The sequence below is a fragment of the Lactuca saligna genome, chromosome 5, assembly GCF_052625555.1.
Source record: "Lactuca saligna cultivar CGN05327 chromosome 5, ASM5262555v1, whole genome shotgun sequence".
NCBI classification, from domain to species: domain Eukaryota; kingdom Viridiplantae; phylum Streptophyta; class Magnoliopsida; order Asterales; family Asteraceae; genus Lactuca; species Lactuca saligna.
In genome coordinates this window covers 181519686-181530761 of record NC_136421.1, presented here as the reverse complement: position 1 = coordinate 181530761, position 11076 = coordinate 181519686, and positions in this window count along the sequence as shown.

Below are 11076 nucleotides of genomic sequence, written 5' to 3'. Positions count from 1 at the left end.
AGGCTTGTTTCCAGTTTGTAAGTAGATATTCGGAACTGTTAGTTATTTCTTCGACGTACTTTGTTTGACATAGAAAAAAAAAGAAGACAATTTTGATGATGTTGGATGGAAATTCCAAGAAAGTAAGTGGTCCAAGATCTTTTATAGGAAATTCTCGGGCTAGCAATACCATGAGAGAGTGTTGTAGTGTTATAGAGGAAGTGGTGAGAATAATGTTGGCATCGTAAAGTATAAGGTACGTCATGCCATTGTCATTTCTATAAATAAATAGCGTGTGATCACAAATGCTACATATGAAATTAGTGGTGCCAATGGAATCCTAAACACATTGGTACCAAACATGTGGTGCATGCTCGAGACCATATAAAGAATTTTTGACAAAGAAAAATGATCCAGACATGAGATGTCTCAAACCCTATGGGTTGGTGCATACATGCAATTTCTTGTAAGTGATCGTGTAAAAATGATTTTTTTGACGACGAGTTGATGTATATGCCATTATTTAGACACAAAAAGGTTAAGTAAGGTTCATATGGTAACCAATTTAACAACCATGTTGAAAGTTTTGTGGCAATCGATTTCGGCTTGTTGAAATTGTTGCCAACTCGTGCTTTATATTACTTAAAGAAACCATTAGGAACCATAGGAACCATATGATATAATGTTGAATTGCTTTTCCGACATATTCTTCGGTAGGGGGTTCACTCAAGGTGATTGTATTTGCCTACTAGTCAATCTAAATTCGAGGATTGTTACCCGATGGAATTATGGTTGTGTTTTGATGGACCATGTACGCATGATCAATCGAAGATGAATGATTAGAGGGTTGTGTTTTGATGGATCATGTAGGGCATGATCAATCGAATATGAAGGATTGGAATAGAGATTCAAAAGTATGAATGCAATATTTGAGAAGATTTGGGTGGACAAGGCAAATTCACACGAACAAAAGCTCAACTCAAACTTCTTGGATCTTGATAAGATTTTATGCCATATTACAAAACAAGCTTCCCTATGAATTTAGAACCTAAGGAATTATCGGTTATATGTGAAACCTTTGGTAAAGTCGTAGGTATATACATTACTAGAAATTTTCTAAGGTTGGTAAAAGATTTGCTTTGGTGTAGTTTCTTGATCGTAGTTGTTGATGCGTCAAAAATAAAACCTTGCAAACCTTATGTAACCCATCCATTATATCACCCCAAATCTTTCATCAATTGCACTATAATGCGTTGAGTATGAAATAAAGAACGAATAGGTAAGGCAGTCGGGGACCCTTTCAATATATAACATTTCGGAAATCCAACAACCAAGCCAACATAACTATTGTAGACACTACCCTTGTAAGTAGAATTACCAATATGATAACTGTATTGATAATCAATCTACGTGATATAGATGATCAGTTAGCAAGTGGTAAGTAAGGGTTGAACCAGGGGCGTTCATCGTCAAAATTTGTGTTGAAATAGTCAATAAGAAAACTGTTAAAGAAACCAGAAGTTACTTGTCAAGACTTAGAACAAATCTGATGCCACTTGCCAAGTTCTGATGACCCTTGTTAGGAAGTACTGTGGATAACACACGAAACCAAAAGCTCACAAAGACACAATATTTACGTGGTTCGGTCAAGGTGACCTACGCCCATAGGTTGGAGGGGAGTATGCTTTATACATAGAGTTCTCAAATAGAGATGAGAAGTACAACCAACAGAGATTCGACTTACTCACTAAGGATACAAAAGACACATTCAAATGACCAACATGAATCTCTATTTAAAGTGAAAGGATCATATCTAAAACCTTAATGGGCCAAGCCCATTGGCCCATATGCCCATGAATGGTGGAAACCAATCACAATCCGCCATGAAGTAGCTTCTGGAAGATTCATCCTCAATATGCATTGCAAGAGCATCAACAAAACACATGTTGGAGCATCATGATACATAGTGGAACATCATGATGCAAGAGTGACACATCAAAATCATCATGGCACATCAACCATCATGGTGGAACTTCATGCAATAATCCTTGAGCATCTTCAACTTCTAAGCGTCCGTGGGAAATCTTGAGCATCATAGTAAACATCACAACATATGTGGCACATGAAGGGATACCATGGCACATCAAGGAACATATGTGGCATACCTTGCACTAAGATGGTGCATCATGTGCATGGAATGGTGCAACTTCTCTAAGGTTGGCACATCTTCTTCCAAGATGGCATACCTACCCCTAAGTTTGCACTCAATCAATTCCTCACATTACTAATAAGAATTTCCTATTTATTAACCCTCTATACTTTTGTAGATCCCAATGGTCCTAACAAACAAGGTAAAAAGCAGTTGCAACATCTATTTTGAACAACATTTGAACAAGAACTCGTCAAATCTTTATAATTTCGATTTGAATGAGTCGAAGCTAATTCTAATGAGTTGTCTTAATTGTTACCTTTATGTGATGGTGTGTGGTTCCAACCCAAGGTATCCTAAATGCTTCAAGCGAGCTTTAGTTTATATGATTTGAAAGCTTTTGTTATAATTACCTTTATGTTTATATGAGAGAATTAGGGTTTAGCTTGAGATAGAGAAAGAGGCGATTCTTTTTTCTAAAGAAGAAGGATCGCTTTTATCTCTTTTATACCCGTCGTCATGGGAGCATGTCCCTGACAATAACTTTTGTCTTGTCTGGACCGTCAGGATGTGGTGGCGTCCCATTGACAGATCATTCACCACTAGCGGTTATCTACTATTGGCGTAGAACCACCGAAGAATAGCGCTCTAAGCACTATAAGTATCGGTCTAGGGAGCCGTTGGTACTATTTGGATTGTTATAGACCGGGGTTGCTTGTTTTGAGTTGGACCTTGGCATTAGAGTGTCGGGGGCTAAGTGTGAGATTGTGAGGGCGAGGGCACATGCCTAACACTTATGCTGGGTAACGACTGTTAGCTAGATCGTCTTTTAGATAACTGTCTCGTTATCTTTAACGTATTCCTAGAGGGAACAAGTCCCCTAGGATAGCAACGTCAGAATTAGCCTTAGGTAGCTGGGTTGTTGTAGCTTAGATCAAGGCACGTCTTCAGCGAAGATGGCTCTGACGTCTACTGATCTGACGGAGTCCGCTGCACAAACGGTTTTATCATTGCAACCATTCAAATTTCCATCCTCTCATTTAATGCTTCCCTAATCGGGGAAAATTTCCTTTTCTTCACTCTCCTGCTCTTCAACTGCCTCTTCTTTATCTTTGTTTATTTTCTCTTTCGTCTTGTACTTGTTATTTGTAAACGATGGTAAGTTCGAACACCGGAATCGAGCCTACGCCAAAGGCGTTTGAGTCCCTTCAGGCCCAATTTGGATTTCATCCTGAACATGGGGTACAATATCCTCGAAGGGGTCACATATTTCTCGGCTGCCGAAATGGAAGGTCGGAGTCCTAGTCGCAATCTTCGAGGTGGTTCTCTAGCTGCTGACAACCGATTTTTTCAATGAGATCATGCGCCAATATGGCTTCGCTGTTGACGATCTAACTCCTAATTCTATCAACAAGATAGTTGGTTTCGAGATGTCTTATCAAACATTGGATGTGCTCCCTCAATTCTTGCTTTCAAGTACTTCTTCAACTCCACTACTCAGTATAGTGTGCATATGTTCTCTCAGCGGCGGAGCATCCATGCGTTTATCATAAACCAGAAGGCCCATAAGAAGAATTGGTAGGACAAATGGTTATGGGTGAAACACAAATTTGTCAGTTTTGGCTATCCTCGTAGAACCACTTTCACTGACTGGACGCCTTAACTCTCGGTGCTAGTATGACCGTGGTGCAGGTGCTGAAGTCGGGGGTTCAACGCCTGCCCCACTTTCACCGACATGACGCCTCAACCAGTTGCACCCCATTTATGTTTTTGTATACGTATCTTGATGGGGTGAAGTCGGAGGTTCTACCAATCCCCTGATGTATGTGATTTGTTTTTTGTTTTCAGGTTGCACTGATTGTGCTCTTGTACTTGCTAGTCCTTGCAATGTTGTAACGCAAGGACCCGATGCATTGGTTGACCCAAAGTTGGTCGACACAACTATTGAGGGGGTTTCTCACGACAATCCTTCACCTCCTAATCTGGAAGACAAGGTGTCAAGGGAGGCGGCGAATGGGGGATCCGTTTTGTAACACCCTAAGTTCAGAAGTACAAGTTCAGGGCTTTAAGTGTAAGTATGGAAGGTCGACTCGGCGAGTCGGTAGCTGGACTCGGCGAGTTGGTGCTAAAGGAGAAAAACCCTAATCCGGGGTTGGTGCTATATATAAAGCACATTATAGCCACCCTCAGCCTCTTTACTGCCCATTTGAGTTCCAATAACCCTAGTTAGTGTGTGTGAGCCTCGACTGTTGAAGATTGAGCTTGGAAGAAGAATTTAAGAGGAGGAAGTTAGAAGATCAAGAGGCTAGCGTCGGGAGATCATTGTAGATCCGAAATCTACTCCTTCTTGGGCACATTTATGAGGTAACAAGTCGTTACCTTGAGTTTTCTCCTTCTAGATCCATTCTTGGTTGTTGTTTTGGAAGTATTAGGTTGATTGGAACCCATTTCGGGTTTAGAGATTAGATATGAAGTTGCCACTTCAGATCTAGGTTAATAGTGAGCTATGAAAGCTTAAAGCATCAGCCATGGGGTTTGATTTAGAGTATCTTTGTCCCAAAACCTCCTTATAGCTTGATTGGAGCTTGTTGAGCCTTGGATGCACGTTAAGTTGGAAACTTTATGTGTGAATCTGGCCCTAGGAGTCCAGATCTATATAATGGAAGCAATGAAATGGCATGAAATCATCTGAATGAAGATATTACGTATGGACTCAATGAGTTTGGGAGATGACTCGACGAGTTGTATGAAGATGGGCAGGAACTCGACGAGTTAGAAGAACAAATCGGCAAGTCTGTTGAATATTACCTTGGACTCGACGAGTCTGTTCTTGGACTCGGCAACCTTTTCTGGTTGAATGGTGAATCGGCGAGTTGAGGGATGACTCGGTGAGTTGAGCGTGAAGGGATTCAGAGTTGTTGGACTCAGTGAGTCTTGGGGTGACTCGGCGAGTTGAGTCACAATATGGGAGTTTTCAGAGCATAGGGACTCGACGAGTCAGCGGCTTGACTCGGCGAGTAGAGTCACGCAGGAAGGTTGACTTTGATTGAGGACTTTGACTTTAACCAAGAGTTGATCGGTTGACTTCCAAGGGTATTTTGGTAATTATTGGTATTTATTGAGTTCAGTCTTTTGGTATTGATCAGTGGTGAAGTTCGTGTCAGAGGTTGGAGCAGCGTGATCTTATCTCTTAAGTCAGCAGTTGCGAGGTGAGTTATCCTCACTATATCGACAGGGTCTAAGGCACCAAGGCCGACCCTTTATCGGATGAAAATCCGGGTAGTTGTTATGTTATTGTTTTGGTATATGTTTGCATCCTAGTAGTTAGGATGGTATATGTTAGAGACCTAGTTAAGGTCGGAATCCTGGTAAATAGGATGATGCTATGTTAGTGACCGGTTAGGTCGGTATCCTGCTTAGAGTGTGCTATATATGTGATCTGCTAGATCGGTTGATTAGTGATGAATTGCTATGTGATTATATGTTTATATGCACATGGTTGTTTGACTGGGGTTGGGTTGAGGCGAGTCATGCTTTGTGCTGTAGGACAACATACCCAGGGCGGACCGGATATCCCGAAGTCCCAGCGAGAGGTCTGGATAGGCTGTAGACCCCACGAGGGCGGACCAGACGTGTCGAGGCTCGGATAGTAGACCAGGCCGACTGAAGGCCCTGAACGGGCGGACCAGTCATACTATAGACTCAGAGAGTGGACCAGGTGGGTTGAAGGCCCGGTGCGGGCAGACCAACCACACTGCAGACTCGATGTATGTTGCTAGACTCGGGTGGACCAGGTGGACTGAAGGCCCTGTGCGGCGGACCAGTCACACAGTAGACCCGGAGTGCATGGTTGTTCAGTTTATGATATGATATGTTATATGTATGGTATACATGGTTGGTATTTTGGGGGTAACTCACTAAGCTTTCGGGCTTACAGTTTTCAGCGTATTGTTTCAGGTACTTCAGAAGATTGTGGCAAGTCGAAGGCGTGATCGTACCACTCCTCGTGTTTTATGTATTTATGATGTGGTTCTGGGAAATACTCTGATAATAATTGAATTGAAAACCTTTTTGTAATGAATTAATGATATGGGTTGTTTTTGAAAAAGTTTAAATTGGTTGAAAATTTTGGACGTTACACGTTCCACTATCAAGTGACGATTGGCTTTCTTAAACTCTCCACTTATTGAAGGTGCCCGTACCAGCACTGTTGGCAGGCGTCTTCGTAAGAAGCAAAACATGTACTTCCTGTTGGGGGATTCGGACGTGGCGATGGACATTCTTGATGATGACAATTCAAAACAATCAAAGGGAATGGATAAAGAGATGAAGAGTAACTGTTGGATTAGTGTCTAAGTCCATAACTATTTTGGTATGTACTTGACCCGATGGTGCATGGTCCTTTTGGGTTGCCTTCACCAAAGCAACTTGATAGGATGAATTATGGAGAGAAAGGATTAAATATGATTTATTAATATATTATGAGAACAATATATTAAAGGAGAAATCATATTGTTTAATTAATATTAGTCAATAATTAATAAGAATTAAGTTTGTGGCTAAAAGAGATTTATTGAACTTAAGGGACTGGAATTGTAATTATAAGATAATTGCAATTAGGCTATGGATTACCTTATAATATAAGGTTGGACGAATTCTATGGGAAACCCATTAGAAATCGTCCAAGGCTTGTTAAAGAAGGGTTCATGGGTTTCTTAGGGCCTAAACATCCAAATTAGGGTTTCCTTGTTAGATAACCCTAATAGCCTCACTATTTAAAGGACCCTTAAGCTCCAAAAACATGGTGAACTTATTCTCTAGGGTTTCCACACGTTTTGGGCAACCTCCTCTCTCCTTATTCTTCATCCTCTTGCTCTTGGTGTTTGTGAGCCATTAGAGGAGTGACATTTGTGACTCTAAGCTTTCTAAAGTCTTTACAAGGAGGATTTGAGATTGTTATTGCTACATAACAATCAAGGTATGATCTAAAACCTAAATCATATGTTTTATTGATTATCATATACTAGATCTAGGGTTTGTAGTCTTGGATGAATTGCATGTGCAATAGAGAAACCTGGATCCAAGCATTAGGGTTTGTATGAGCACATAGGATGTTCTTATAGCTAAAAGCCCATCAGTGGTATCAGAGCCTTGATTGGTTTCTATTGTATTGATGCCTTGTTTGTTTGTTCAAGCTGTAAAATCGATTTTTGGCCCCCCCTGCCTGATGAACTCGGCGAGTTCCAATGTGGACTCGGCGAGTAGGCCTCAACTCGGCGAGTCCATAGAGGAACTCGACGAGTTCGAGCGTTAGAAAGAGGGGATTTAAGGATTTCTTGCTGTTTTGGTCATGGATACTTGCCTTAACTGTTGTGGGTCATTAAAATCCGATTTTAAACATATTTTTGAGTATAGCCTTGATTAAACAAAAGATAATTACCAATTGATTAGATAGTAACTTCCTTATCTGATTAAAGTTTGATTATTTGTATTAATTGGGTAACTTACTTTGCAAGAAATTGAAATTAGGTCAAATTTAGATAATCATTAAATTAATTGTTTAATTTAAATCATTTGCTATTTGATCCTTTGTGTTTTGAAAAGTTTCAAACTTGCCCTCAAAGTCTTGGAATTTAAATTTTTGATTGAAAAGTTTTGATATTGAAATATTTAAATTCTTAACCCTAATATTTTTGAAATGTTTCAAAACTTTCCCTCAAGTTTTGGAATTTAAAAGTTGATTAAAAGTTTAATTTAGAAATGTTAAATTGTAAAACCCTAGTATAGTTTTGAAAAAGTTCAAATCACACCCTTATGGTTTTATTAATTAATTAAAGTGTATAATTAAAAGAGATTTAGTAAATCCATAAAATTTTGGTTGACAATTTAATTAATTTAAAGGTATAATTTTTAAATTAGACCACTTAGTATTTTAAAAGTGTAAAATACACCCTATACTATATATATCATTAAAAGTCTAACATTATATATATGTATGAGTAAAAGTCAGTCTTACCGTTAGTAGGCCTCATTCACGAAGCTGGTCTATAAGGGGTGTTTAAGGAAATTGCCTTTATAATGGCGATTGAATGGGTATCCACTCTTACCCACCGCACTCTTTACTAGTGGAGGGTCGTTAGCCGAACGGGTAAGATAGGACAGAAACCTTCCATTATAAGTATAATGAAGTATAAAAGTAACTAAATGCTTTCATAAAATTCCCAATCTTAGTTACTTTAGGCAAAAGTGAATTGATGTAATTCCATGAAATTACACTTTGTGCCCTTGCGAAGACGTTAGTGGAGCGTGTGTGGTAACCGGCACACTAAATGGGTCTAAGAAAAGGTAGCAAAGGGTCACTCAATGTTTGTCATAGTTCGGTGGAGCGTGTGTGGTTAACCGACACATCGAATAGGTGACTGTAACATGTGGGGGGGGGGGGGGCACCATGTAAGTTTGCATGGTTATTCACACCCGCTTTGTGATCCTCGGTATCCCAGTCACAATCTAGAGGGACATATCGAGATTTAAACATGCCATTGAAAAGTTCAATGAATCTCAAAGGATCTAGGAGTTTTCAATACATTTAAAACTTAATCTGTTTTTCATTTTTCAATGTGGAAAAGTAGTGAATCGTCATTCACTTACCTTCAAATGTTCTGCAATTTGGGTTACGACATCCCTCTCCCGAGTTGTGGAATATTGTGTTGGGTCCTAGCCCTAGTATATCATTTGGGTGATTTACTAAGGACTCAATCAATCAACTAACTTGAATTTATTTTCTCCCGTTTTGTAGATGTCAAAGTATGACATTCATGGTCTTCCCAAATTTCAAGGAAAAGGTGTTCCTGCTGAAAATAAGCTATTCCGCTATTCGAGTAAAGAATTAAAGTGGACTAGTTTGATTTCACTTCCTCCACCTCCTCCAATTATTCTCCCTAACCCACAAGATCGAAGAATTGAAAGGTTCAATGTCACTAAAGCCCTATTGGAAATGAAACATGAAGATGGTAAACCCATGTGTGCCCACGTTCTAGGAATGAAATCACACATCGATAGGTTGATAATGTTGGGTGCGTCATTCCCTGATAAATTGGCTGTGGACTGGGTTCTGCAGTCACTCCCTGAATCATATAATGAGTTCAAAAGGAAGTATAATATGATGGATCATGACGCAAGCCTCATTGACTTAACTTACATGCTCATTGCTGCTGAATCAGAAATGATTTGGCAAGGCAATGGAGCATATTTGTTGGGAAAATCAACCAACCATGCTTCCGAGGATGTTCTAGGAGAACCAACCCGCGTTTTCTGCCAAGAGAAAGGGAGTTGGATACAAGTCTGCCCTAAGATCCTGAAGAGTCCAAAAGATGGGACAGTCAAAGAGTATGGCTGTGCTTCAGTTAAAATCCAGTATCTAACTCCATCAAGTTCCTATTCATTGATTCTGAATACATAATGTTATAAGATTGCATTTAAATGTTTTGCAGGATCATTGAAAAGAGAGGAAGCCTGATGGAAAAGCAAGATGAGTCTGATCACGAAGAGATGGATCTTGATCACATGGATTCGAAGATTAGATTTTGAGCTTAGAAAGTTATGATAGTGTTGTTAGGAATATTTGATTACATAGTCTATCAATTGATTTTGCATTGTAAGGACAAATGTTTTCCGCTGCTTTTATGAATAAAATAAATTTTGTTTGACGTATTTATTTATTTATTTATTTCCTTGCAATGAAATCTCTATGAAAAAATTGATGTTTGCATATTTGTACAACGAATGGATGTGATTCTTAATTATCTTATTTGTGGAAAGGTCAAGATTTTACCAAATAGGGAAAGTTTCTCATCGCCCAAGTTTCAATTGGACAGAAACTTGGAATCATGCAACTTGGTTGCATGATGAATGAGAAATTCCATATTTTGGAAATTAGACTAATTTGTTGACAAAGTGTCAAGTGAAGGACTAGGAGATCGAGTACACAAAGTTGTGTGTTGATCAAGTCTACCACAAGAGTAACAAAGATATTCGTCATGATTTAGTAAAGGTTTAGTAAATTTGATTATACTTATAAGAGTAAGTGTAATTCTGAATTGATTGAAAAAGTATGAATCAATAGCAAAACGAATAAGAAAAATCAAGTAGGCAGAAATATAAAAGTTTCTCTATTCTAAGAAGAAGGGAGAGTACCTTTTGTTATGTTTTATGATAGGTCTTAATGATTAAGAACCATATCTCAATTGATCCTCTAAGTGAGTCTTAGTACAATTGTATGTCTGAGAAGAGAAATCAAGAATTGAAGAAATGGTTAAATCAAGAAGTCAATCATACTTCGTTCCAAAACAAGTCTTAAAGTTAAGATTGTGACATTGAGTGACAATTCTTAAGAAGGTTTATAACATTCATCAAATGTAGAATTTGAAAAAAAAGGTTTTCTTATTCTTGCACATTTGAAATTGGAAAGTTGTGATGTCTTGGTTAAGACAAAGAACAACTAGGACCAATTTTATGAAGTGTTTTGTCTTGATAAAAGCTACACTAACTCTTGAATATGTGTTTGTCAAGAAATGCTTATTGACAAGAGAATCGTATATGTCAAGGAGTCAGTGGGAGTCTTAATGGTCTTGAAAGGTTTCAAGAATAAATCAAAATAAACCTTATCGATCATCACTAGCACACGAGTTGAGGTTTACAACCTATCGTGTTGACATCATCTTGTTTTCTGTACCGTTCCAATTGAGTTAATTATGCATGTGAGTCCTATGAGTTCTCATTTGAATTCATAAAAGTCAAGGACCTTGATCAATGAAAAGTACATTGATAAGAAAGGGTGAGCTGCTTAACTACTTGGAAGACATGGTGGGCAGCCATGTTACCATAAGGCAAGAGATCAAGATTAAGAAAGTTTGGTCCATAAGAGTTTGGATTTGTCGCAAACTTTGGTT